Below are 25,801 nucleotides of genomic sequence, written 5' to 3'. Positions count from 1 at the left end.
CTGGCAGTGTTTTACCATTTACCATAACTAGTTTTGCCTGCTAGGGGCTAATTTTGAGTGCTAATTTGTGGCATGTGCAACAATTGTGATTGTTATTGCTGTAATTAATCCCATTTGAAAATGTTTAGTTTAATTGTATTAATGTGTCTAAGCTTTAGGTGTTTGGTTCTATTATTCTGTTTCTATGCATTGACTATAAAAACAATACAAGCATATGGGGAAAAGAAAGCATTAGAGAAGTGAAGAACATCACAAATACATATTTTTAAGTTTGAGGATGTTCTTAAAACCTGTCAGCATTTTTAAAAGGATTTTAAAATGTACACAGAATTTCACCTAGCAAGTATATTGCTTTTAACAGTCATTCTGCCTGGAGTAATACCTTTAGGTTATCCATGCTAATATCCCTGGAATTTGTCTGAATAATTTCCATTCATGATAGTGGAAGTTACGAACCCTGTGTTAGTCACTAAACGAGAACTGTGTCTTTAAGAAGGGAAGATTTCATGAAGATTTAAAAAAAAATCATGAAAGCCGTTATCTGGAGGATATTGAAGCTACATTTACTACTGTATTAAGAAATATTTAAGTGAAGAATTTGTATTGGTAGATGGTTTCTTCTCCGAGTTTTGCCTCTCCCCTGAGTGCAGTTGATCATTCCACCTTAACAAGGTGCAGTGATTGACAGGTAGAGATGTTGCACAGAGCAGAAGGTGGGAGTGTGCTCTATTGGTTTGTGCTTGTACATCCTGAGCACCAATTACTGTCACTGCTGCCAGTACTGATGTGTTTATCAGGATGAGTTATAGCAGAATATATGTACACAGGCAGTGTGTATGCTGGATGACCACCCCCTGTGATGTAAAATATGAGAGTCTGGGAGCTACCGTTTTATAATTCATCAGGTTCAGCAACTGAATGTTGTTGGTTGGCTTAGTTATAAAAGCAAGTGTGAACCGAACAGCAGACAGGAGCATCTTGCATTGAGAGTCCTGCGAAGCTGCATTTGGTGACTGGGCTCTGCTTTTGTTCAAGTGAATTCAGTCCTCGGTGAGTGATGGGGGTTCTGTCGAGCTAAAGCTGTTATTATATAAGCTGGGGAAACCTGCCTGCTAGTTTTATGTGTATTTTGCTGCTGGAAATCCTTGTCTGTGTTTGGTTTTAGATTTTGCAATATTTTCAGTTGTGTACGTTACTGGCATAAAACGAGATGAAAAGAAAAATGCAATGATGAATTATTCACCATCGTGCTGTGAGGATCTCTTTCCTAGCTAAAGTTACTTTCCTTTAGTGAATGTGTTGTGGGTTCAAAGAAGCTACAAACCAGCAAATCTACCTGTCAATTAATTGCTTTTATTAGCGGTAAAGAGAGTGATAGCTGTGGCTTTTGTAACAAGAGGAAGGAAAAGAAAAAGCAAATATCAGAAGCATTTACAAATGCTTTTCTGTTTTGTACATGTGCCTTTTCATATGCAGCATTAAATCCTTTGTGTGCAGTGAGGGGCTGCAAAGAATTTGGATAGTAGAGCTTTTTTAATTAGATAATAGGTAAAATGGTAGCTTCTCTCTGTTTTTGTGGTAATATGCTTAGTATCACATTAAAATGAATGATTCCCCATCTTGCATAACAACAGTGGTGAAATATGTGTAAGATGAAAGGCAAAAGGAGATTTTGAAACAAACTGTGGGAACATGATATAGCACAGCTAAGCAGGGAAAGGTATATTTCCTATAACATCTGCATGACTTTTTGAATTTCACCAGCTTTAGATTCTTTGCTCAAATTGTCACTTGCTTCTGTTTGACCTCTGTATCTTTTCAAGCAAGCTCCGTTAATGTGTTGACATTATCTTGCCAGTAACCTTTAAAGATCAGTAAGCCTGTAATTTTTTTTGTTTCTTTAATCAGAAAGGAATTGAAAGGCAGAGTTTATGAAACTGAAATATTAACATTGCTGTACAATACCTGCATCTCTCTTCAGGAGAAGTAAATGATCACAAGTAACAATTTTAATTCTCCTTTTATCAGTAGCAGTATTATAATAATTTCTTTTGTCTCATTGTAGCGGAGTTTTTTTTTGTCTGTGGGTTAGAGAGGCAAGTTTGTTGTATTAAAATATCAAGAGAACTTGGCAGAACAGCACCTGTTGTCTTATTGCTGTATTATTAGTAGCTGGAGAGAGACACTCTTCCAGAGACCTCTCACCTGGTATCAGTTCAAACTGTTTACTATGTAGTGATTTTAACTTTTATTGTGACTTCCGACTTAGAAATAATCTATTCTGTGAGCTATATGTCAGAACTGCAGGACTGATGCTGGTTTAATTAATAAGGTGTCTCATTTTAGCATCATTTTTATTGAAAGAGGAAGACTGTTGGCAAAGTGGACTTTGCCACACACTTCCCTTGCAGAGCAGATTTCCACTTACTCTTTATAAATATGAAAAAAAAATCAGAATTTTTGTGATGATCATTTCCTGGCTGCCTAAAAGACTAGGGCCTATTTCTAGGAAAGAGTATATACCTTTGTCAGCAGTACTTTATTTAAGAGTATTTCACTGCTTTTTAAGCGTTCAGATCTATTTTCAATGACCCCTGTGCTAGCAAATGCATTTCTTGAAGTGTGAGCTTCTGGCTTTGCAAGTTCTCCTCCTTTCAGAAATCTGTGATACTGCATCCATCTGTCTAGGCATTTATGTTGCGTGCATCACAATGGTGTAATCTCAGCAATCTGAACATTAACCATGTAAATGTATGTACTGTAACTGAGGAAGTATAAATTGGGACAGGAAAAGCAACCCTAAAAGAGAAAGTTATGATACGGGCATATGGGCTCTTGTGGGCACCAGAGATCCAGACTCACCATATGTTATTACACAATAAATTAAGCTGACAAGTAGTTCAATCTCCAGGTAGTGATATGGAGGCTTTGGCACAGATGAGCTTCTCAAAATTCAGTCCAAATAAGACCAAGGAAAATAGTCGGAGAATGTAGAAAAATCACGTTTTATCCTGGATGCATGCCTACTGCTGCTTTGTGGTCCTAGTCCAGGAGGGGTGCTGAAGGAAAAACAACAGTGACTAACAATTGTATTCTCTGACCTGGAGAACACAGTTGTTTTATCTGGATATTAGCTTAGTACTATGATCCATTCCTCCCACCTGGCAGTAAGTGACAGCAATGCTTTCCATGGAGTATCATGTCTTGAATACCCTTAGTTACCAGGTCTGGTCCAGGTAACATCTGTCTGTGCTGTTAGTGCTACATCCTGCTGGAAACACTCTGCACCATAACTCCAAGTATGTTGGCTTCCTGTTCATTTCTGAATATTTTAGGGTTGATGCATAGCACTCTTGAGTAGCAGAAATCTGGTCTCCAAAAGTAATCTTTCTCTGCTTTTCCTTTTGGTTACGGATGAAACCAACCAAGGCACCTATGTTCAGATTATCTCTTGTATAAAATATAGATGCCAGGGAAGAAGATCTTAAATAAAAGTCTTAGCCCAGGAATTGATTTTTTTTTCTTTTTAATTTGATCTGAAACACCTCAGGTATACTGACCTTCAAGTTTGCTATGAAGTCCCATGGCAGCTGGTGGCCAACATTTTTTAGTGAAATAGGTTATTGGATAATGCAGCATTAGTCTTTGGAGAGCTATTTTTTGGTTTGTGGGACATATAGCTAATGTGTAACTGTGTAGTTGTGCAACTGTGCTCTTTGTGTCAAAAGTGATTGGAGATTGAGCAGGAGTGTGTAAACTCATATACTTGTGTGCCTGTAACACTTCTATTTTCCTCTTTCAAGCACACAACACAAAATTGTTGTTAAATCGTTAAATAGAACAATACATTTATAATACTGAGTCTCAAGTACAGAAATCCCTAGTTCATAGAACTGAAAACTTAATTATATATTAACTCTCTTTAAAAATGGACTGATAACATTGTATGATATTTTGCAGCATTCTCAGGTTTGAATTTAGTAATCAAGTTGGGTGTGAAACAAAGCCATACAGACACTGGAAATCATAGTGATGTGCTTTCAGGGAGAGGACCTTCAGTAGAAAAATGGGTGAAATGATAGGTTAGACAAGTAGTATACTCCGTGTTGTGAATAGCCAACATAACTGTGGCAGGGAAGAGATAGAATATAGTAAAGGATGACAATGTGACAATGGAAAGCAGTAGGGGTTTTTGTATGTCCAGACAGATAGGCAGAGAAACTCCATTTTAAAGGATTATCAAACACTCAGCATAGTACAGGAACAAATTTGGCAAGCGGAGAAGAGAGAGAGCCTGTTCATAAACACAGCATGCCCTTTGATGTCGGTTTGTTCTTTGTGCTGTGAGTGAAATACATGCAAAGGTCTAATCCTGCAGAAGAGATTTTGGTTAGGTCTTATATGACTGTACAAGCAGGAGAGGATATTCAAGTTATTAAACCAATGAAAGATTCCCTTTTAAGAACAATACATCTCATAAATGCTAAGTACCATTTGTTAGTGGATTCAATTTCTTGGTTTGTTTAGTGGCTCACAGTGTCTTGGCGTCTGGATGCATTACGCTAATGTTTAAAAAAAGGTAAAAAAAAAAAAAAACAGGAGCTACTAATATAAGTAGTTTTTGCTGGGGAAAGAAAATAAAATAAAAGCACATTCCTTGCTGCCAGATGGTTAAAATGACAAACAGATCTGTCAGTCCTTGAGATCTCACAGGTGAAAAGGGTGTGCTCCAGGGTAGTAGAGCTGGTTCTGGAGAATTCAGCATCAGAAATCAGTAGGAGCCATATGTCAGTGAAATAAAGTGATACAAATTATCTGCTTTCTGCATGGCATTTAATGTAGTTTAGATGATCAACAACACGAAAAGTATTCTTTGGGAGTCCTTTTCTAGAGATAAGCAGCTCGTACCAGCTTTTGGTGGAGTTTCTTCATGTTTTCAGGGGACGTGCATGGTCAGAAGGGTGCTGGTTCCCATAGCTGTGTCTCCACCACAGAATAGTTACAACCTATGGAAAAGCTACCCATAAATGAGGGTGTAGGATTTGACTCACATTTAGGATCACCTCTAGTAAAGGCTCTACAGCTTTGAGTCCTGCGGGCAGGACTTGGATACATATCCCAAGAAAGCTGCACAGGAAGTTCCTGTGCATTGCTCTAGGCGAACATTTTTCATCTTTTTCACATTGTGACAATGAGTAGAAGAAAAAAAAATCTGTGGAGACCCCCTTATACAGCCCTACATGAAAGTGACTGTAATCCCATCAGACTGCAGGCTGAAAGCACTCGTAAATACCTGCTGCTTCTCTGGTCCCCCGTTTTCTGTCCTGCCTGGCATAATTGAAGATGGACAACATTTGTCATTCCACTTGCAGTAAGCCAACAGGAGTGATGCTGCTCTACAGCAGATTCATTTGTTGTCTGAGCAGCAGTGGTGTACAATCTTCTGTCCTGTGCAAAGTTCAAGTTATTAGTTTGTGGCCTAAAGCTTAATATTAATATACAAATTTTGTTTTGTACTATAGGGAAAGGCTTATGGCATCAACGTATTTCCACTTGGAAATTACCAATTTGCTCACTCAAAAGTCAGGCTGATAAAGCTGCAGATGGAGTCCTCGTTCCCAGAATACTTTAGTATTAGCAGAAATCTATTATCTGAGCCAGGCAGAAGAATAATCTGCATTGACAACATTTTTTTTAAATCTTGAGATTAATGTCATCTTTACATCACACTGGTCAGTGTGTTGTGTTTGAAGAACCTGCAAGTGACAGACTGGGACATAGTGTGTCCATTCCAATTCATTACTGTATTCCTGAGGAGATGTTTCTCATTTGGGAGACAGCAGAAACCCACCACTCTGTAAGCAACATTTACAATACTATTTGTGATAGGTTTTTATGAAAGAGATTAGTGCAGTGTCATTTGAGCTAAGCAAATGCTAATTTAAGAATCCTCTATTATCCCTTTTCTGTGCTGTGGTAATAACCTTTAACATTATAAAATAATCAAAAACTGATTGAACTGTGCTGTGTGCAGCCACATGCTGAAACTGAACGAGTGAGCGAGGCAGGCAGACTAATCTATTCACTCTGTTGTGGGTTTGTTTTGTTGGCTTTTCTTTTCCTTTTATAGCTATTTATTTCTGTATTTTAAGGAAATCGTACTCTCAGAAGCATTTTTGCTGCATTCAGTACTGCGTACAACAAGTAGAAAAAATATTCAGAGCAGCTAGTAATACTAAGGAGAAAATGCTTCTACCTGGTGGTATCTAAGTAAAGTAATGGAAACATTAGCAACTAAGGAAAATCTCTACTTTCTTTCAAAAAACCTACTTGTAGGTTTCAAGAAGGTATAAATATAAATAAATACAGTATATAGTACCTTTTAATGTAAATGGTATCTTATTCTCTCTGTATTTATTTACAGTACTTCTAATCTCAGTTTTTTTGTAATAGTAGGTCTTTGTCTCCTGCTACCTTGTGATTCTTTGTGAAAGGAATCTATTATCCCACATGGAAAACTGGGAATAGGCAAAATCATTATCTGCTCAATGTTCCATGGGCTATCCTTGCCCTTCTTATGTGGGTGTTTCTGGTAGACATTCTATAGAGAACTGACAGTGCACTGGCTGCTTCTGGCTTTGGGCTGGGCTGTAGTTCAGAAATGCAAAGTAACATTATTAGTAAATGACATTAGGTGAAACTCAGCTCTTCCCAGTAGTTGTCTGTATTTCTTCTCTTTGAGGTGCCACTACAAGTGCTAAAACTTCAGTCAAACATACCCATCCAACACAGAACCAAATTTCAGAGGAGAGGAAAATAGAACTCCTACATTCAAAACAGGTTTTCCAGGTGTAAAATCACTTTTATTTCACTATACTTTGCAATTTACTAGTTAAAATTCCTAAAATTTTCTATAGATATTCTAAAGTTTTCTTATTTCAATTAAAGAAATTATTCCATAATCCTGAATGCATTTAGGGTCGTTCCTGTTCATATTTGGTTTCTTCTATCCCAATTCAAATTTATTGTTTTTGAATTACAATTGTGACTGATCTAGTTTTACAAGATTCCAGAAACAGTTTTGCAGAGGATATTTTTATGGTAGCAATTACATACTGGCCTTTGTAAGTTTATGTGATGCAAATATTTTGCACTCAAATGCCTTCATTTGTTTTTAGTCTTTCACGTCTTGCTACTTGCACCTGACCACTGAAATTAGAACACTCATAGTCAGCTTTCTCCCTTCTTTTCAGAGATGTGAATAAATTCTATTTTGTTTTTCTTAAATTCATTTCAGTGTGTAGGTATTGAATAGTAGGGATATGAAACAGGAAAAAGTACAAGTGCTAGAGGACAGAAAGCAGGAAGGACTACATATTTTTATGCATTTTTCTAGTGGAATTACTATGAAATGCATGTGTAAATTTTAGTTCAGGTTTATCTGCCAATTGTAAATTAGTCTAGCTTTTGCCCTACACTATTCATAAGACTTAAAATCCAACATTTTTCCTTAATTGTTTGAGATATTTAATATAAAGTGTGATTTGAGGGCTGGCCAAAGAAGCACCTAAACTTATCAAGATTGAAACACTGAAATTTTCTCTTTCAGTTTAATTTTGGTATGCTTGGTTAATAGAGGAAGAAACAAGTTTAGGATATAGAAGCTGTCTGTAGACCTGTCAACTAAATCCTAAAATATGTTTGATCGAGAATTATTGATTTGTATTTATCATAGGAGGTATTTTTTAAGATTTTAAAGATGAGAAGAAAAATTACTAAGACTACTTTTACTTCAAATTAATCAGCTAGCTGGTATGTTTTCTTGTGAATCTATACAACAATGGCATTTATATCTTCTGTCTTTCTTTTACCCCTTATACCTTTCCCTAGTATTAGTTTACCATACCTTAGATCTTAGACTATGCTGAATTTTGGTATAGTTAGGAGTTATTTTTAAAGTATATATGAAGGTAAAATAGATATGATATTTCATGTCAATGTGAGGTTCAAAATAACAGAAATATGTCCATTTTTTTCAGGCTTATATTCCTAAACATAAACGTGTGTCAGAGATCAGTGGGAGAAAAAAAACAAACAAAAAACAAAACAAACAGAAAATAAAACCATAGGTAGATACTGCTGAAAAACTTCAGTCCAAAACTCTCATTTGAGGGAGGTAGAAAAAAGGGGCAGGAAGAACCTTTTACTATTTGTGCTGAAAAATTGTATCCCTACTGGAAAATTGTATTTAGATTAAAAAGTTCATTTTTTCAGTGAAGAAATATATTTAATTTACTAGTTTTCCCAGCAAAAAATTAGATACTTTAGTTTAATACGCAAGTGAATAACTTGAACTCAAATATTAAAGTCACCTACTCAGTTTAGTAATGGAAATTGTAAGAGTCTAAGCACTGATCTGGAAACATACAGAGCCTGATTGGGATCTTCCTTACACTATTTGCATAAAACTAAAACCATGTAAGTCAAAGACCAACTTGAGAACAGAAACATATTCAATGTGTGCCTTAACCTCTGGTTAACACTTGTGAGGTCTCACTCAGCCTTGCACCTTCTGGTGGATATGCTTCTTGCTGAATGTGACTTTGAAATTATCTGTAGGTCTTTCAGACAAAGTTGTAGTTAAATTAATCGGCTCAATCTGCAGATCAAGCACCATTTTAATTTAGCCACAGTTTTATTCTTCAATTTACTTGCACCGCTTCTGTAATTGTGAGTGACACTCATGACATGGATACCATTGATATATGGTGTTTGTACTGCAGTTTGTGAAACACATCAGAATTCTTTTGGATAATGAGCAATATAATTGTAAATTATGTTAGCAAGTGGTTTGGAAGATCAGCCCTCTTTCAGATGAATTATTTAAACTGCCATATAAATACGTAGCATAAACTGACATACAAAAATAAATTTAATGTATAATCTTGAGACATCCATTTTTTAGTGAAGTTCCTTCTCTGACAGAAAAACATCTCAGACACTATGATACTAACTCCCTAAATTTTTGTTTCAACTTAATTTTTTGTAGGGTTGGTTAATGCAGAAAGGAAAGACCACTTGCATGCTGTCAAACTGTATTTGAGCATATGTGACACATGACATCTGCCGTTGAAAATTATGCCCCAAGGAATTTCCTTAACATTATTTCTTAAATATGAAATGCAACCACCTCTGCTGATGAAAGGGCAGGAAGATAAATGCCAAACAGGGTAATATTCTGCATTATAGGAAAACCAAATCAAAACAATACTCATTTTGCATGATAACCAAATATGTTTGTTAGTGCATGTGAATAAATGTATGTTTAAGTGCTCATCTGAAAGTTCTACAATCTGTACACAGTTCAGAGTATTTAATTCACAAAATTTTAGTGCTTAGTTGATCTTTCCTAGGATTTGTACTTGAACTGCACCAACTCCAGGTATTTCAAATATAGATTCTTAGTCATCATCTCTGGTGCTAAATGCCAGCAATTATAAGTACTGGTTGACTCATTTCTGTACTCCATGAGTTTTTATGGCTGTTATAAAACTTTGAAAATGCTGACAGACCTGCAGCCGTTGTGGGCACTGCCTATATCAGGGTGTTCAATATTAAATATAGTCAGATATTAAACCTTTATATTGCTGTGCCCAGTTGTTCAACAGCATTGTCACCAGGGAGGATAACATGAGCCAGGGCACACTAAGTGTAATATTTTATTTATTCTAATAATTGCATTCTAAAGGACTGAAGTTGTTAACCATACAGTATCTTGCCTGTGGGGTTTACCAGCTCTGTGCTTCTAAGCAGAAGAGGATAAAGAGCTTTGCTTATATGTTATATTTGTATAACCACAGAGAATTAGACCTATTTTTTCACAAAACCACAGAATAGTAAAGGTTGAAAGGGAACTGGATAATCTATTCCAATGCCCCCCATTCTCACAGGGTCAGCAAGGGCCGGTTGCTCAGGGTCATGTAGAGTCAGGCTTTGAATATCTCTACAACTCTCTGGACAACCTGTTCTTATTCTAACCATCTTTAGAATAAAAAAGTTTTTCCTAATGTTTAAATGGAATTTCAGTTTGTGCACAGTGCCTCTTGTCCTATCGCTGGAAACCACGGAGAACCATCTTCTTTGTAGCCCTCCACCAGGAGTTTACACTGTAAACTGGCTAAAGTCTTTAACATGTAGCACTACTGTTCCCTGTTGACCAAACCATTCCCTAGTGTTTGAGGTATGACCTCCAATATGCGTTAAACATGACAAGGATTAGCCAGACTTCTCAAAAGACATGTGAATCCTTCTCAGTATTCTGAGAGTACTCTCAGGTTCTTCCCAGATATGAGGTCCCAGACATTGCTAACTATCATTCTTGTTCAAAATTTGGATTGGATGTCACTACTTTTGTCCAATACCTTTTCTGCTTTGCAGAGACCTGCCAAATGCTTGCTCAGAATTTAAGTTCTCTTTGAAATTCTGGTGGGTAATGAGAATTTTAGATTTTCCTGCTATTCATCCTTCTATAGGTGGTAATTATTTCTGAATCTGCCTGCCAGAAATTAAACAGAATCTCATGCAAACAAAGGGAATCTTAATTGAGAGACTTGCTTACATGGCACAGAGTGTGAAAACAAAAGTGTGCTTTCATAATCTTGTAGCTGGCTTCAGCATGGGGTTGGCTGATTAAAGGAAAATCCTCAATGAATAAAGTGTGGCTTATATAAAAGAAGTTAAAACCTCAAATTTGCTTGCATTTGTTAACATCCTCTTTAGCAGCCTTTCTACTCCAGAGATTTCCCTTCTTTCCTTTCCATGTAAGTTGTTCTCATTAAGTTCTGTGATTACAAACAAGGCTTAGCAGTATTAAATGACTAGACATTTTTATGGCCAAATGGGATTACTTTGATAATTGGCTCTGATCTGTTGCAGAACTCGTTCTCCATAGTTGCTGCATTGAGTCTTGTAACATGTATCATCCAACTGATATTTCCCAGGTCCTTTGATTCTGTATCTCTTCAAAAGTTTGGTTTCTTTTCAGCTGTAGGCAGCATATCACAGGCCTCACAGAATTTTTTTGTTTCTTCTGACATTGTCCATGCTGGTGACTTCAAAACTGTAGTGAAAGTGTGATGAAGAATGACAAGGCTTAAAATAAGGACATCATCACAGCATTCCATGCACCCATTTCTTTCCCAGGTCATCAGTCTCAGCCATTATGTAGCCAGGCTAGATCGTGCTCTTAGGTCAGCACTCTTTACTCATGGGAAGTATTTCTGGCAGATCAGGCTTAAGAGAGGTTGACAGAAACTCCAAGCACTGAAATTACAGACCGATGGCATACTGTCATCCACCAGCAATTATGGCATTTCAGATCCATATATCCTTTTTCTTGTGTCATGGTTTAACCCTAGTTGCAAGTCAGTCCCCTGCAACCCCTCACTCACTGCCCTGTGATGGGATGGGGGACAGAACTGGAAGAGTAAAAGTGAGAAAAACTCTTGGGTTGATATAAAGACAGTTTAATAGATAAAGCAAAAGCAAAGCAAACAAGGATTTGATTCGCCAGATCCCATGGGCAGGCAGGTGTTCAGCCATCCCCAGGGGAGCAGGGCTCCATCAACCTAATGGTGACTTGGGAAAGTGAACACTTCCACTCTGAAGATCCCCCTATTCCTTCTTCTTCCCCCATGTCTATATGCCTAGCATGATGCCGTATGGTCTGGAATATCCCTTGGGTCAGTTGGGGTCAGCTGTCCTGGCTGTGTCCCCTCCCAGTTCCATATGCACTTCCAGACCCCTCACTGGTGCAGTGGGGTGAGGAGCAGAAGAGGCTTTGACTCTGTGTGAGCACTGCTCAGAAGTGACAAAAACATCCCTGTGTTATCAATGCTGTTTCCAACACAAATCCAAACCATAGACTCATACCAGAAGGAAAGAACCCCATATCCATACCTGATAGCCCCATACTGTGAAGAAAATTATCTCTGCCAAAACCAGCACAGCTTACAATGACAGATCCCTGTGATAAAGGGTGAAACAGAGAGAAAGGAGAAACAGAGCAGTCAAACACTCAGAGCACTCAAAACTTTTTACTCTTGTTATGGCCACATGCTATCTTATAGAACAGAAAGGACCAATATAGTCAGTTTGCATCTACAGGTTTGAGAGGAGATGCAGAATTTAGAATTATCCTGCACAGCACTTTCTTGTGCCTTGAAGTGAAGAAATATTTCTGTGTCCACACAGACATGTATTAATCTTCTGTACCCACTGTATTGGTAAGGCTGCACTACTTATAACTAAACAGTTCAAGTTAACTGCTGAACTGTAAAAGTTCAGATGTTGCCCTGATGATCATCCCAATTATTTCTTTGGAAAGACTAACAAACATTGACTCAGGCTTGGTGCTATTTATTTAATTTTGGATTCCACAACGATTCATTGAAATAGATACTTGAGAGAAATGGAGATCGGATTCCCGATAATACTGTGGAATGTGTTGATAAAACTCTGAGATAGTCACAGAAAGCAGATATGTGACAGAAACCCAGTCTAACTGTCCCTGCAATCTGACTTAGGGAAAAAAAAATCGTCTTTCACCCCAGATATGGCACTTCATTTAACCCTGAGCAGTACAGCCTACCTTAGCCCCATTCTTACAATGTCTCTTCACAGTCACAGGGTACAAAGTTATTTTTATATACTTATTTGTATATCAAAAATTAATCAGAAATGCAGAAGTTATGGAGCTTGAAATTATTTATGATATCTGTATCCCCCAAAGTGTTCTAGTTAACAATGAGAAGAGGATACTTCTGTATTTCAGAATCCTGAAGTGGTAAATTCATCAGAAATTTGTTATTAGCCCGTACAAAACCACCTCTCTGTTTGCCAGAGATACTTCAGCAGCTTTGAAAGCTTTACTTGATCAAAATATATTCACTAAAGTCTTTTCTGTGAAAGGTACAACCAAGTACCCATAAAACCTTGAATAATCTGTGTATGTTTTCAACTGGCATTATTTTGTGTGTAAGAAAAAGCATGCATTTCTGTAGCAGCTTGATAGGCTGGGGGCTAATGCATGCACTGTACTTCTGTGCCTGTGCTGTGATTTATTTTGAGCAGGGCATGTTTATGGCAGTGCTTCTCTTAACTAGACAGTGGGTATAATGCTGCCAAGTTCTGTTGTCAGTCTGTCAGTAAAAATAATGTCAATAGTAATCAGTCACTGCCCAATTTCGTCCCTCCTGCCTTCTTTGCTCCTAGGGCTAGCCACTGTCAGGTGATGCACATTGCCAGTTTTGCTCCAGTCTTACAGAAAAGGGATTTTCCCCTCCCACTCTCCTTTAGCAAGATGTGACCATTGCCCACATCACTCTTTAATCTCCTTTGGGAAATAATAATTAGAAAAAAAAAGAAAAAGAAAAGTCTACCTTACAAGCAGCTACTGTTTGGGTAAATGTCATGCTTAGCCTGACATTTCTTGATACTAGTCCTTGGATAGCCCAGTAAGCAGAGACTGCAGCCCAGAGGGTAATGGGGGAAGACATGTAAAGGTCGTTGTGATTATAGTGAAGGAGATACTTTAAAGCAGAATCCAAATATAAAACCTTGTAGAGGCTGGCATGCAAATTAAAATGTAAATAACGTTGACAAGCTTTCCAGCAAGACATCAAACTGCCAAAGGGCAAATCTGCCTTCTCCAGGCCTTTTCTGTCTTTCGTGAGCACACTACAGCTGTTTCCTCAGCCAGCAACAATAGTAACCTCTGGGAGAAGGAAGAATATGAAAGCTATAGTCATTCTTAGCAGCTGTCACATTTGCAATGGTTTCTCTTCAGAGTATTTCATAATCCTTTTTTTCAGGGTACTTGCCTTAGAAATTTAGGTTATGCAAGCACTATAAATTAATAAACAATAAGATGTGTATATACATGCACAAGCATCGAAGACAATCTTACAGCTATGAAATTCTTACAAGCTTCATGAAAACAGGGTAATTGTGAGATCCTATTCCACACTTTTAACATAATTAGATACTAAAGAAATTGAGAAAGATGAGGGGAGAAAAGAGAAATAGTCTCTGGTATGGGTCCTTCATTGAATTGTATTTAAATTGTAGCAAAAACTAGAAAAGGTTCATAGGAGTGAGAGAGGCTTTTGAAGATGAAGGAGCTGAGGTAGAAGTGACAAGATAAGAAGTCTTGTAATTCTCAGAATAGATTCACCTTCAGCATTCTGATGTCAGAAATATATGTGAGTAATTATAATTATTGTTTTGAGAAGTCTACTTTGATTTGGCCTTTTTTTTGTTTGTTTTTTTCTTTTTACTAGAGAATTCATTCTTTTTGCTTTAGTGTCTGGCAGAAATTCATTTGTGTATATTTAAAAACATATGTGCATTTAACCAGCACTTCCCTTGGCACCCCTTTCCGCCTTTTGAAGGGTGCTACCCTCCTTTCCCGATGTCCTTCGGAGCAGCCACTTGGCATGCCCTGCACAGCAATGCCAGCTGCACAGCAGACCTTCTCCAAACCTGAGTTTCGTTTCCCTTTGTCAGTACACGATATTTGCTGCCTGTTGGGATGCTTTTAGAGGCCTCCTGTGCCAACCATCTACAAACTGGAATGCTTTGCTGCAGTAATAGTGTCTGCTAATGTCTCATTACAATCAATTTGAATGCTTCAAGTTCCACTGAGAGCTAATAACACATGAAAGTCAAACTAGGCTCGTAATTTCAAAGACGCATATTTTTTTGTAATAAAGTGAACTATTATGCCCTGTTGAAAGTTGACTATAACAGATTTTAAAGGTGTGTTTGTAGAGTCATTAGGACCTCCTCTTATGTGTCTTCTGGCTTGGAATAGCAAGATATTCTCAGCTTTCTGTTTATCTTTAATAAAATAACAAAGCTTTATCCATTGTCCTTTACAATTTTACACATTTATATTTACATTTTTCATAGTAATAAAAAATTAAAATATCTAAACCAGTTCGACTTACCTGGCTTTGAGAGAGCTTCACATCACATTTCATAGGAAAAAGAGGTTGTTTCATTGCCCTTTATCCATGTTATTGTTTTCACTCCCAACTCAGCCTCCTCTCACTTGATTGTCTTTCAACTAAATGGCCTCGTGAAAAGGAAAGTTAAAATAATGCTAGCAAATTGCACCTGAAATCATAATGGGCAGCTCTTCAGGTGGATATCTGATGTAAGAATGAAAACAAATTGGACCCAACAAGCTCAATACGTGACAGAAGTTAGGGAAACAGGAAAAAAACCTCAGATTCATATGTAGAAAGGAAAATCAAATTTACATGGTTCTCAAACAGTTCACGACCCTGCCAGATCTGGAGCAGCTAGGACACTGAAGGCTTTGGGAAACAGACAAAAAAGCAGTGAGGCTGAAGAAAAGGAGGAGAAAGCAGGCTTATGTATTCTTTAAAAACTATTTTACAGGTAATTTAAGAAGGATAGTGGAGAGGTGCGGCAGAAAACTGAAAGGAGGAAAGAAATGCAGAGACTAACCACTCTGAATGGGCAAAGAACAAGGCACAGGGCACAGTGACATATACTGGGTAGTTTGCAAGTGGAGAAAAAGAGTTGTTGCTCATGAGTCCCTGTGTAGGAGGTGCAGGGAGGATGCCTGGCTCTCAATTAGACTTTGGTGAGGTTATGGATGGGCTCAAGGAACAGAAAAGGGAATGGAGAAGCTGGAAAACCTGAAATTTTTTGGCCTTCCTTCCCACTGTTATGCTCATTAAAAACAGAGCTAATCTTTAACTCTAGTCCCATCAACAGATGGGAACTGATGGTGCGGTCAGGGCAGAGACACATAGGCTAGTTTTACCATTAAATGCAGTGTTTTGTGAAGTTACATTCTCAGGTTGCAACAGAAAGTGTCAAGAGAGGGAAAATCTGGCCTTTGATTTATGTCAAGCAGACAGGATAGAAAGGCCTCAGAAGCCTGACTTTACTGGCAAGGGCAAGGAAGGTTGGTCCACCAGGCGCCTTCTGTACTCAGTGGAGAGAGAATGTTCTCTGAGGATGCTGGCCTTGAATTGAGTTGTGGGTGTGCCTCTCTTTAGGATCCCTAGAAGATAAACCCTAACAGGATAAAATCAGCCCTTATGATTGCCCTGTCTTTTGCCCACCTCAAGGTACTGGCTGGGAGGTCAGGGAATAGGGAACAAGAAGGGATCCAGGAGTGGAACTAGATTGTGAAGCTTCTGCTCTCTTGTCTTCACATTATCATGATAGCACATCTGTGCAGAAGGATGACCAAAGACTACAGCTTTGAACTTAAAAAGTGATGGTTCTATATGTTCATAAAAAGAACTAGTATGGGACTGCAATCCTTTGAAGGAAGGGAAGGTAGAATCACAGAATCACAGAACATGCCAAGTTGGAAGATACTCACAAGGATCACCAAGTCCAACTCCTGGCCCTACACAGGACCATCCCCAAAAGTCACACCATGTGCCTGAGAATATTGTCCAGACTGGTTTTGAATTCTGTCACTGTGCTGTGACTGCTTCCCTCGGAAGCCTGTTCCAGTGCCCACCCACCCACCCTCTTGGTGAAGAACCTTTTCCTAATATCCAACCTAAACCTCCCCTAACACAACTTTAGGTCATTCCATTGGGTCCTGTCACTGGTCACCACAGAGAAGAGACTAGTGTCTGCCCTTCCTCTTCCCCTCATGAGGAAGTTGTTAACTGCAATGAGGTCTCCCCTCAGTCTCCTCCAGGCTGAACAGATCAAGTGACATCAGCCGCTCCTCATACGACTTCCCCTCAAGGCCCTTCACCATCCTCGTTGCCCTCCTTTGGAAACTCTCTAACAGCTTAATATCTTTTTTATATTGTGGTGCTCAAAACTACTCACAGTGCTCGATATGAGGCCTCACCAGTGCAGAGCAGAGTGGGACAATCCCCTCTGTTGACTGGCTGGTGATGCTTTGCCTGACGCCCCTCAGGACACGGTTGGCCCTCCTGGCTGCCAGGGCACTGCTGACTCACATTCAACTTGCCATCAACCAGGACCCCCAGGTCTCTTTCTGCAGAAAAGAGAGCAAAAAGTCTTTATTAGCATTCCTAGCATAACCAGTCACTGCCCAGATAGTGCAACAATAGTCTCAGCTACAGGACAGCTTAGTTCAAGCTGTGAAGCCTAATTTGCCCTGTTACACTGGCAGGTGATGACAGTGTTTCTGCAGCCTAAAGTTAACATGGAACAGAAATTGTCTGTCCACTGCATGTAATATTTTAGTGGAAGAATAAAAAGCGGCAGGCACAGAAACCAGTTATCTTCTCTCTTCCTGTCTCTTAACACTGAGCCAACCCCATGATTTGGCTTGACTTCAACCAGGTTCTCTCTCAGTCCTCCAGGTAGTTGTGTTTTTTTTGTTTTCCCATCTTGTCCATGACTAAGAAGAGAAGAATGCAAGTCTGTGTTATCCTACAGTCTCTTGCGCTTAAGCTTTTGTGCATGAAAGAATTTTATCTTCTTTCTTGTGCAGCACCATGTTCTTCCCTAGAAGTCAAACATAACCCTTTCAAGATGAAAAGGTAGCTCATCCTGGCAAACAGTCTATTCTGAGACCAGCCAGCCCCTTGAACAAGCTAAAGAAGCTGCCCAAATCTTTTGTCCCAGTAATTTCAATGTCTAGAGCTAGTACATCCCTTATTCAGTTAGGAGTGAGTTTCACAATACAGTTATCTCAAGATTATGGAAAACTATCATAACAGCACGATCACAAGTGAAAGCTAAGATGGATTTATGTGATATTCTTGAAACTTCAGTGCCTTCTGTAAGTCAACAGGAAAATATTATTATTCCATAAAATACCACTGCAGCCAGATTGGATTGGGCATCTCTGATCTTGTGTGAATTAGCACAAATTAATTTTCACATTAACCTGCTTAAAGCCATGAACCCTGCATTAGGTACTAGGGGATTCAGTTATTACAATAATAGCACTTTTTTGCTAATTACAGGGACACAACAAAAAGTTTTTTGTAGCAATACTAATCCATTTTACAGCATGTAGGCCACTGGCAGTAATGAGCTTCATCTGTCCCAAGTGGTATACAGTAATTTTCTTTAAGGTCTCATTTTTGACACTTGAAGATTTTTTCAAAAGGTTTTTCCTTGCAAAACCATCCCTGCTTGCCCTTTTAGCTCATTACTTTTAGTAATTTTACTACAGTGTTAGTTTTTAAATATTTCAGTTTGCCATATTGTTTTCTTGTATTCATTGTGAATCAGAAGGAATGGTCTTAAAAAGCTGTAAAAAAGCTTCAGATGAGGCATTAGGGGAAAATGCAGCTGCAGAAAGAGAGTAAAGCATGAGAATAAACTGTTTGGGGTGATTGAAGTGTCTCCATCTCTGAGAATCTTTAAGAACAAATTAGCAGACATCTGTAAAAAGATCTAATTGTGACTTAGGGCCCCTGAGGATGTTCTGCTCACTTGCTGGCAAACTCTTCGTCTCCTCTTACCTCTGAGAGGTCAGGCTCATGCTCCAGTTGCAAGTTTCTGATGCCTGACACCCATTTAAGAGAGGGCAGTTTGTCCTTGGAAAATGCTAGGCAGTGCAATTTGATACAACCTTTTATCATTGTAGTCTAAGCTAAATCATCTCCATTTGCTTCAGAAAATGCAGTCAGTTGCCCCAACACAGATGACATTTAGGAACTTGATCACAAATCCCAGATCATAATGCACTCCCAGACGATCTTACCTGAGTCTCTCATTTGATCTGAGTGCAAATCTTTCTTAGAAGAGTCTGTATAGGAAACTTAAATCATTCAATATTCTCAAAAAATTTTCTCAAGTGTTTATTAGTTTTGATCATTCCTGTTCAAACTGTCTCTGAAACCTGTATGGATGTGACATTTATTAGTGCTAAATGCTGTTTAATCATAAACCTCATAAGCATCATAAGTGAAGGGATGATCTTGATCCGCTGCTTTTCCCTACCTGGATCATCCTGAACAGTCACAACTAATGAAACGGAAAATGAGGGAGCTTTGGAGAAATCAACCTGAGCCAAATATACATGTTCTATTTGCATTCAGTTTATCTATCTATTTATCTATCTATTTATCTTTTACACTGACTTTCTGTAAGGCACTGTAAAACACTGATAAACCAATAACACTCACCCCATAGGGATAACAAAGTATTCACTTACTCCAGAGAACAAACAACTGGTCCTTGGGAAAAGCTGTTGAGGTTGCCATTCTTATTCTGGGATGCTTCTCAGAATCATGAAAGACTATAAGAAGCCCGGATATCAGGTGGGAAGTTTTCAGCACTTCCATTTTCTATTAATCTGTAAGCCTTGCCTGTAATGTGGCTCACCAGCACAGCAGGGAGACAGCAGAGATCTGCTTCCTGTAGGAATGACTCTAATATTTTCTTTATTAACTAAGATTGGATTGTCTATTTAGCAAAATGGAAGTTGGTGGGTGAAGTTGTGTTCTCTCTCTAAATCTGTCATGAGAATCAATGTACAATGGAAAAGAGCAATATACACGGAGGAAATGTCCTGGTGTAAAAGCCAATAAATAGCTTCAGCTGTGTTTAGCTAGAAAAATGAGTCTACCTATCTGAGCACTGAGTGCTATGAGTGTTCTTCTAAGAGTTACACAATGCCAAAATGGAACTAATTGTAAGATAATATTTGAACAGTTTATGCGCAATATTTTAGGTTTTGATTTTCTGTAAAAGCAGGAATTGGACTTGATTAAGAAGACCTTTTCCAACTAAGTCTTTTATGCCATAAGGGTGGGGTCTTGTGGTTCTATGAATGATGAGGTCAAGGGTATCAGCAGTAATTGCAAGGTATTTAATGGTATTAGTGATTTTTCAGACATTATTCCAATTTTACATGATCTGATGCTCAAGTTAATCAACATTTCAGAGCATCCAGGCCATCAGCTATAGCCTGCATTTCTAATTAGCAGCCAAATGCACAACATACATATTTACAACCTAGATATCCCATTGCACAGGACTCAAAATATTCCTTATAATAAGCTGAGAGGAATGCAGGGGGCATGAGGTAATATATGTATTTGTCTTGTTTAAATTCATTCAAGCCTGTAATGTGCTGAACCATTCCCTATTACCTGTTTGTACTAGAAGCAGTAATCCCTCCTTAATAAGGAAGCTCTAGCAAACTAATACAATTCTGTAGCTGCTCTAAATGTTACCTCTTAGAAAAGATCAATACACACATGGGAATGTTTTCATCCGTTTCATTCTTTTCTGCATACTTTCCTTTTTTGTTGAGGACATTTGGGATTGGTTTTAAAGGGTTTTTTAAGCAGTAAAAATGGATAGTTTTGTTTCCAATCTTTGATGAGTTCTTCTTTTTAATTCAATAGAGTGTCCCAGACAACCTTAGGACATGGCTGAAGATATCCTTTACTGGAAGAGCAGCACAGCTGAGTGTAGGAAAGCGACAGTTATGGGGAAATGCAGTTTTTACCTGGCAGATTTTGAAGTGAAGGACTAAATCATTTATTAATGGCATTATTCAATGTTAGCAAATGGCATTAATCATAATAATAAAACAGTTTAACCTAATGAGGTATATTCATGTTTATTTTCATAACATATTTGCCAAGATTCTGTTTCTCTTACTGATGGTCCTTCTGATCTCTGTATTTTGGGAATTCTGTAAGATTATCCTGTTCTATGAATAATTATGCCTGGTACTATTGGTATTCTTGCTACTGTTTATTTTTCTGCTTTAGCTTGTAATGATTTTAAATTATTTGTGGGTTGTGGTTTTAAGGTGGTTTTTTTTTACTGTAGGCTACAACTTTCATGCTCATTTATGGAATTAATAAAATCACATTAGCTTCCACACCACTCTATTTTCAGTGAAAAACTTTTTTTTCCCCTGAGTCTCTTTTAGGAACCCCTTTTTTATCTCTTCCCACTCTAAATATATCAGAATTTCATGCAGTATAAGTACAAAACTGGCATATGATGTCTTAGCTGTGAAACGTTTTGTGTAAGTTTTCATAGAAGTTCACTTGGGAATTTTGAGCCCTGATTTAGTGATGTCTTTTTTTTCATTTTTGTCTGAAAATCGGACAGGTCAGACTGATCTACATTTCCAGTTTTATTTTGAAAAGATTCCCACACAAAGACAGTGGGTCTTTTGCCTCTTTAGTCACACTAAGTCGTTATTGATTTGAGAGATGATGAAATAGGATTGTACCCTTTTTCTTTTCACAGCATTGTTTAGTTTAAGGTGGCATCTTCTGTGTACAACAGTACTGGGGAAGATACCATCTGCCCCAGTCTGTTCCCAGCTTTTTATCCCTGTGTTCTGCCCTCCTTAACACTTGCAGGCAGTTTTGTATCTGAGTGCTTTCCATTCTAGATCAATCAGATTCAGACAGGTTAGTGTAAATAGGGTACACAGGCTAACCCAGCTCTTTCTCACTGAAAGGGATTTGCAAACACTCACAATAACCATGTAGCTGACAGGTGGGATGTTCAGGAGACTTTTAGAAGGAGGAAATTTATAAACAGCTGAAGGCAGTTAGGAATCATTTGCCATCATTTACAAGTCTGTAAAAGAGGAATACCTACCCAGTATAGTTACAGGGTTAGTCAAGACTACCAAAATGCCTGTCAGTATTGCCATGCCTAGGAAACTCTAGAACCAATCAGCTCTGTATTTGGTTTCCTCATGCCAATTCATGTCTTAAGCAAGCATGTCTTCTTCATTAAGAAGATATGGCTAATTAGTGCAACATGCCCAGCTCCCAAGGAATAGAACTACACTTGGTAAAAAACAGAAGCAAGAAAAGAAACAAGGAAGCAAAAATAAGTAACAATTGCCCCAGGGCAATGATCTTGGATGGGAAATTGTGGAAATTGAATAATATCTGAAAATAAGATCTTCCACCACTAGCCTGAAGCAACAAAATAGCTAAATGAATTAGCTTAGCTATTAATGGAAAGTAGGTTTTGTTTCTTTGCAATGTCACACATAAATATTTGTCAAAGAATGGGGATTAAAAGGCAGGGAAGTGGGGGGTTTTTTCACCTTGACAAAATGACAGAGTCATTTTGTGCTTAAAACTCAGGACATATCTTGAAATGTGTCTGTACTGTACAAAACAGTAACTCCTACAAAGCTATCAAGGTTAATGAGACATAAGCTACTCTGCTGGGCGAGCATGGTTGTGCAAGTTGGATGCCAGGGATGAAGTGATGTGCCCAACTTTTCCAAGATTTCACACTTTGCTGCCAAGGCAGACCATGTGTGATATGGTTGTTTCAGATCTGCATCTCTACTATTTATTTGCCTTGCCCCTTCTTGGGCATGTGTGCACACAATGTTTTTCAGAATGTTAACTCAGTGTGAGCCTCGGGTAATTTGAAAAAGTGCCATAAACAGTCCTGTTTAGTTCAGGGTGCATCAATTCAAATAACGAGTGAATAAATTTTTGAGAATGCAGAAAAATTCAATGCAGGATAAAGCTCTCCAAAATATTGTGAGGGGTTATTTTCAAAAGCTATTGAATTGCTTGCAGTTTTCTTCAATGTTTGGAAGAAGTTGCAAAAAATTTCCAGCTGAGAAACTCCAGGCTGACACTTCATGAACCAAGGATACACTTTAAGGGAGGAGGTAAAATAGCACCTCAGTGGGATACATAGTCCTTGTCACTCGCTAGTAGCTTGATTTATTTTAGTACATCTCTTTCATGAGGAGGTATAAATTTTTTTAAACTAAAGCTTCCAGAGGCAATTTGGCTTGGAATTGTATTCCCTGGGACTAAAATATAACGTGTTATTAGTCTTGTGAATATATTGTGGAAGGAAACATATTTTCAGGTGTATTTATATTCTCAACTAACGCAATATGAGGTCTGTATCTAACAGTGCAACATATGGAGAAAGCATTATATTCAATAATAAAGCAAATGAAAATAAAGTTAGTGGTGATATCTAGGCAATGAGGCCAGCTACAGAACAAATATATAGGGTGAATTTTTAATAAGAAAACAGGCTGAATTGTAAATACCTGAATATTGGTAAAGGAAGGCAACCAACCAATATCAAAGAATAAAGACATTATTGGCCCTACTGTGCTGAAATTTTAAAAGGCAAAGCAATCACTAAAAATCAGTAAATATGCCTGTGTTATTATTTTTGAAAGGTTCCTGAAAAGGGGTATTGAGAATATTTCAATAAAAACAAGCAGATATATTCAAAGTAATAAAACCTAATAAAATGTATATATATCTTCACTTTTTCAGTATTGAAATCTATGTTTTTCATTTCCTTTGAGTGAGCTCAGGAGAGTTATATGACTGATAAGAAATAGCAGCATCACTTGTTCTGTTGCTCAGTGCATCATGAATGGCTTTTGAGCAACACTTTCTCAAGTCAATAATGCCCATTACTGCATCAGAATCACGTGCAGTTTTTTCCTGTCAATTCATGAGTTTAGCTGATAATAAATCTAACTGATTGTTTGGACTTATTGAAAGCATAACATTTTCCATACAATATGAGATCCAAAGCCAAACTTGTACAGAACTATGTCCCTGGCAGTGGCTAGCATCAGATATGGCAGAGGAAGATAAAGGAACCAAAGCTACAGTGAACTGTACCTAACCATAGTATGTTTGTGTGTTTATTTCTTATGAAATTACTGCAGATCACAAAGATTTTCACCATCATTAACCTGCTGTGTAACTGTTTGCAACATCAGACAACTATAGAACTGAACTCCTAATCATCCAAAAAGGGTACCTTTAGCAAAAAAATTGACTCAACATAAATATTAAACAAAAAAAAGTTATAAACAGAAGACATAAAATGCTAGTATTATCAGTTCATGTCTTTTTGCACACTCTTTCACTTTTTATGTGTATTATAGTAGTTTCAAAGGCTTCCAGGACAGTGGGTTGCTGGGCATCTGGCAGGCATAGCCAAAGACACCATGTTAGTCTAGCAGCCATATCTCTGCCATAGCTGTCATAGTATGATGAGACACTTTTTTTGGTTCACACAGCTTCCCACTGTAAATCTGTGGTAAAGCAAGAACCAGATCCAGTGCTCTGAAGTCTTAATGTTGGTCTGCTCACCTTCCTCTCATTTACAAGTATAAAAACAACGATGACTGGTCAGCCTTGTGTGCAAAGGGAAGAAATGTAGAACACTCACTGTAGGAGGAAGTGTGTTCTATTATTTTTAATCTTAAGCCATTTAGCTAAGACATCTGCTAAGAGGAGGCAAAGGAAAAAAATATTTGCATAAATAATATTACCATAATAATAGTATTATGCACATATCTGTCTCATGTGTCCAAGGCAATAAGTTCATGACTTACTGTAGAGGCATAAAATTTGTGTTCCCATGAGCAGAACAGAAGGAAATCTCAGAATGTTTAAACTGGCCTCAATCTACTGAAATTATGCCAAATTGGTACTGATAAAGAAGTTGACCTGGCAGCTGCTCCTTTATTTTAGATTTATTCAATATACCCTTTTTGAAGTGATAAAGTTCTCTAATTAATGCCTTACAAGTTTGGGGGGTTTTTTTATACATTGTAGTCTGCTAAAATTGGACAGCTCAGGACAAGTTTGGGGGGGGGGGGTTTATATGTTGTAGTTTGTTAAAATTGGACAGTTCAGGTTTAAGTTTTCGTTTAATTTTTCATTTAAATTTCTACTCTTTAGTAAATCTGTTATCATCTATAAGCAAATGGTGAGTATCCTGACTTGCACAGAAAAGCAAATATTGATACCTGCTGACAGAAAGAATTGCTATCTCTCTAAAGGTGCCAGCACTAAGTGTTCAAGCTAATAAAGACTTGCACTAGGATGCTGAACTATCATTTTCACTATTGTATCATATGTCAGCATTTCAGTTCCTTGGCTATGCTTTACTTGTAGGATCAGGGCTTTTCTGTTACCATGTTCTCTAAATTCAATCAATACTACAATCTTTGTTCTAAACATAAAAGTGAAAAATAACAGTAATGTAGCTTTGTAAAATTCTGCAACCTTTTCTCAAAGAAAAGCTGCAGCATATTTATTCATTTATCATATCTATTCTTTATTGCTATGACCGAAAAGTAACACCAAGCCATCAGATATAATATCTCTCTGTCTTTGCTGATTTTAGATTTGGAAATTATTTGATTTTGTAGTTTGCTTTCTTGCATTCAGTTTTAGTCTTCCAAATGCATCTTAGACTTCCAGGAGTTTTCTTGTATGCTCAAATATCATAGCCTTTTAGGCCATTTCTGAACTCACTTGGAGAATTTTAATTTAAAATTTCAATATACTACTTATATTAATAGAAAAATACTCCCCACCCACTTGCACAGTTGTTAGAGGGGTTGGCAGGATTTTAGGTGTCTAAATCACTTCATCAGTGAAAATGTTGGTCACTGCATCCCCTCAGATGCCAAAGTGGATTAGACAAGATTTTGTAGATCATAGTTGTGATCTTGGCTAGCTAAACATGAAGTTGAAGTGTATTACTCTTTGGGTTTGGGAGTTCAGATCTTTTTGTGATGGGGCTGGCCATTTGCCTTGCTTTGATTTCTCAGTATGTGAGCTAAGGATAAGGTTCAAGGTGTTTGAGGTTTACTGCCAAAGATCTGTCCTGTTCTTTCAACATGTCCAAGTGCTTTGAAAAGGCAAACAATTGATATTTGAAGGTTAGAATACGTATGAGTCCTAGATAGCACTTGGTAAGGTGTTGGAATGAGGTAGAAGGAAAAGAACCAGCTCTCTGTCCATAT

The 25,801-nt window shown here is 37.8% G+C and overlaps 1 protein-coding gene across 25 annotated transcripts in view; it reads left to right on the top strand.

The window, feature by feature from the left end:
• Positions 1–25,801, top strand: part of DLG2 (discs large MAGUK scaffold protein 2) — a 1,004,454-nt gene that overhangs the window by 879,877 nt on the left and 98,776 nt on the right. Inside the window, exon 1 of one of the 25 annotated variants that reach the window (XM_051779228.1) lies at positions 707–1,050. The exons of the other annotated variants lie outside the window; for them this stretch is intronic. The gene's annotated coding sequence lies outside the window, so the exon portion shown is untranslated. Of the gene's footprint in view, positions 1–706; positions 1,051–25,801 lie in introns of those variants that run through there. 25 annotated transcript variants of the gene reach the window in all.

The sequence above is a fragment of the Manacus candei genome, unplaced genomic scaffold, assembly GCF_025592945.1.
Source record: "Manacus candei isolate 608988 ecotype Guabito, Panama unplaced genomic scaffold, ASM2559294v1 h1tg000014l, whole genome shotgun sequence".
NCBI classification, from domain to species: Eukaryota; Metazoa; Chordata; class Aves; order Passeriformes; family Pipridae; genus Manacus; species Manacus candei.
The sequence above is the reverse complement of the archived record's forward strand: the minus strand, read 5'-3'. Positions and strand labels throughout refer to the sequence as shown.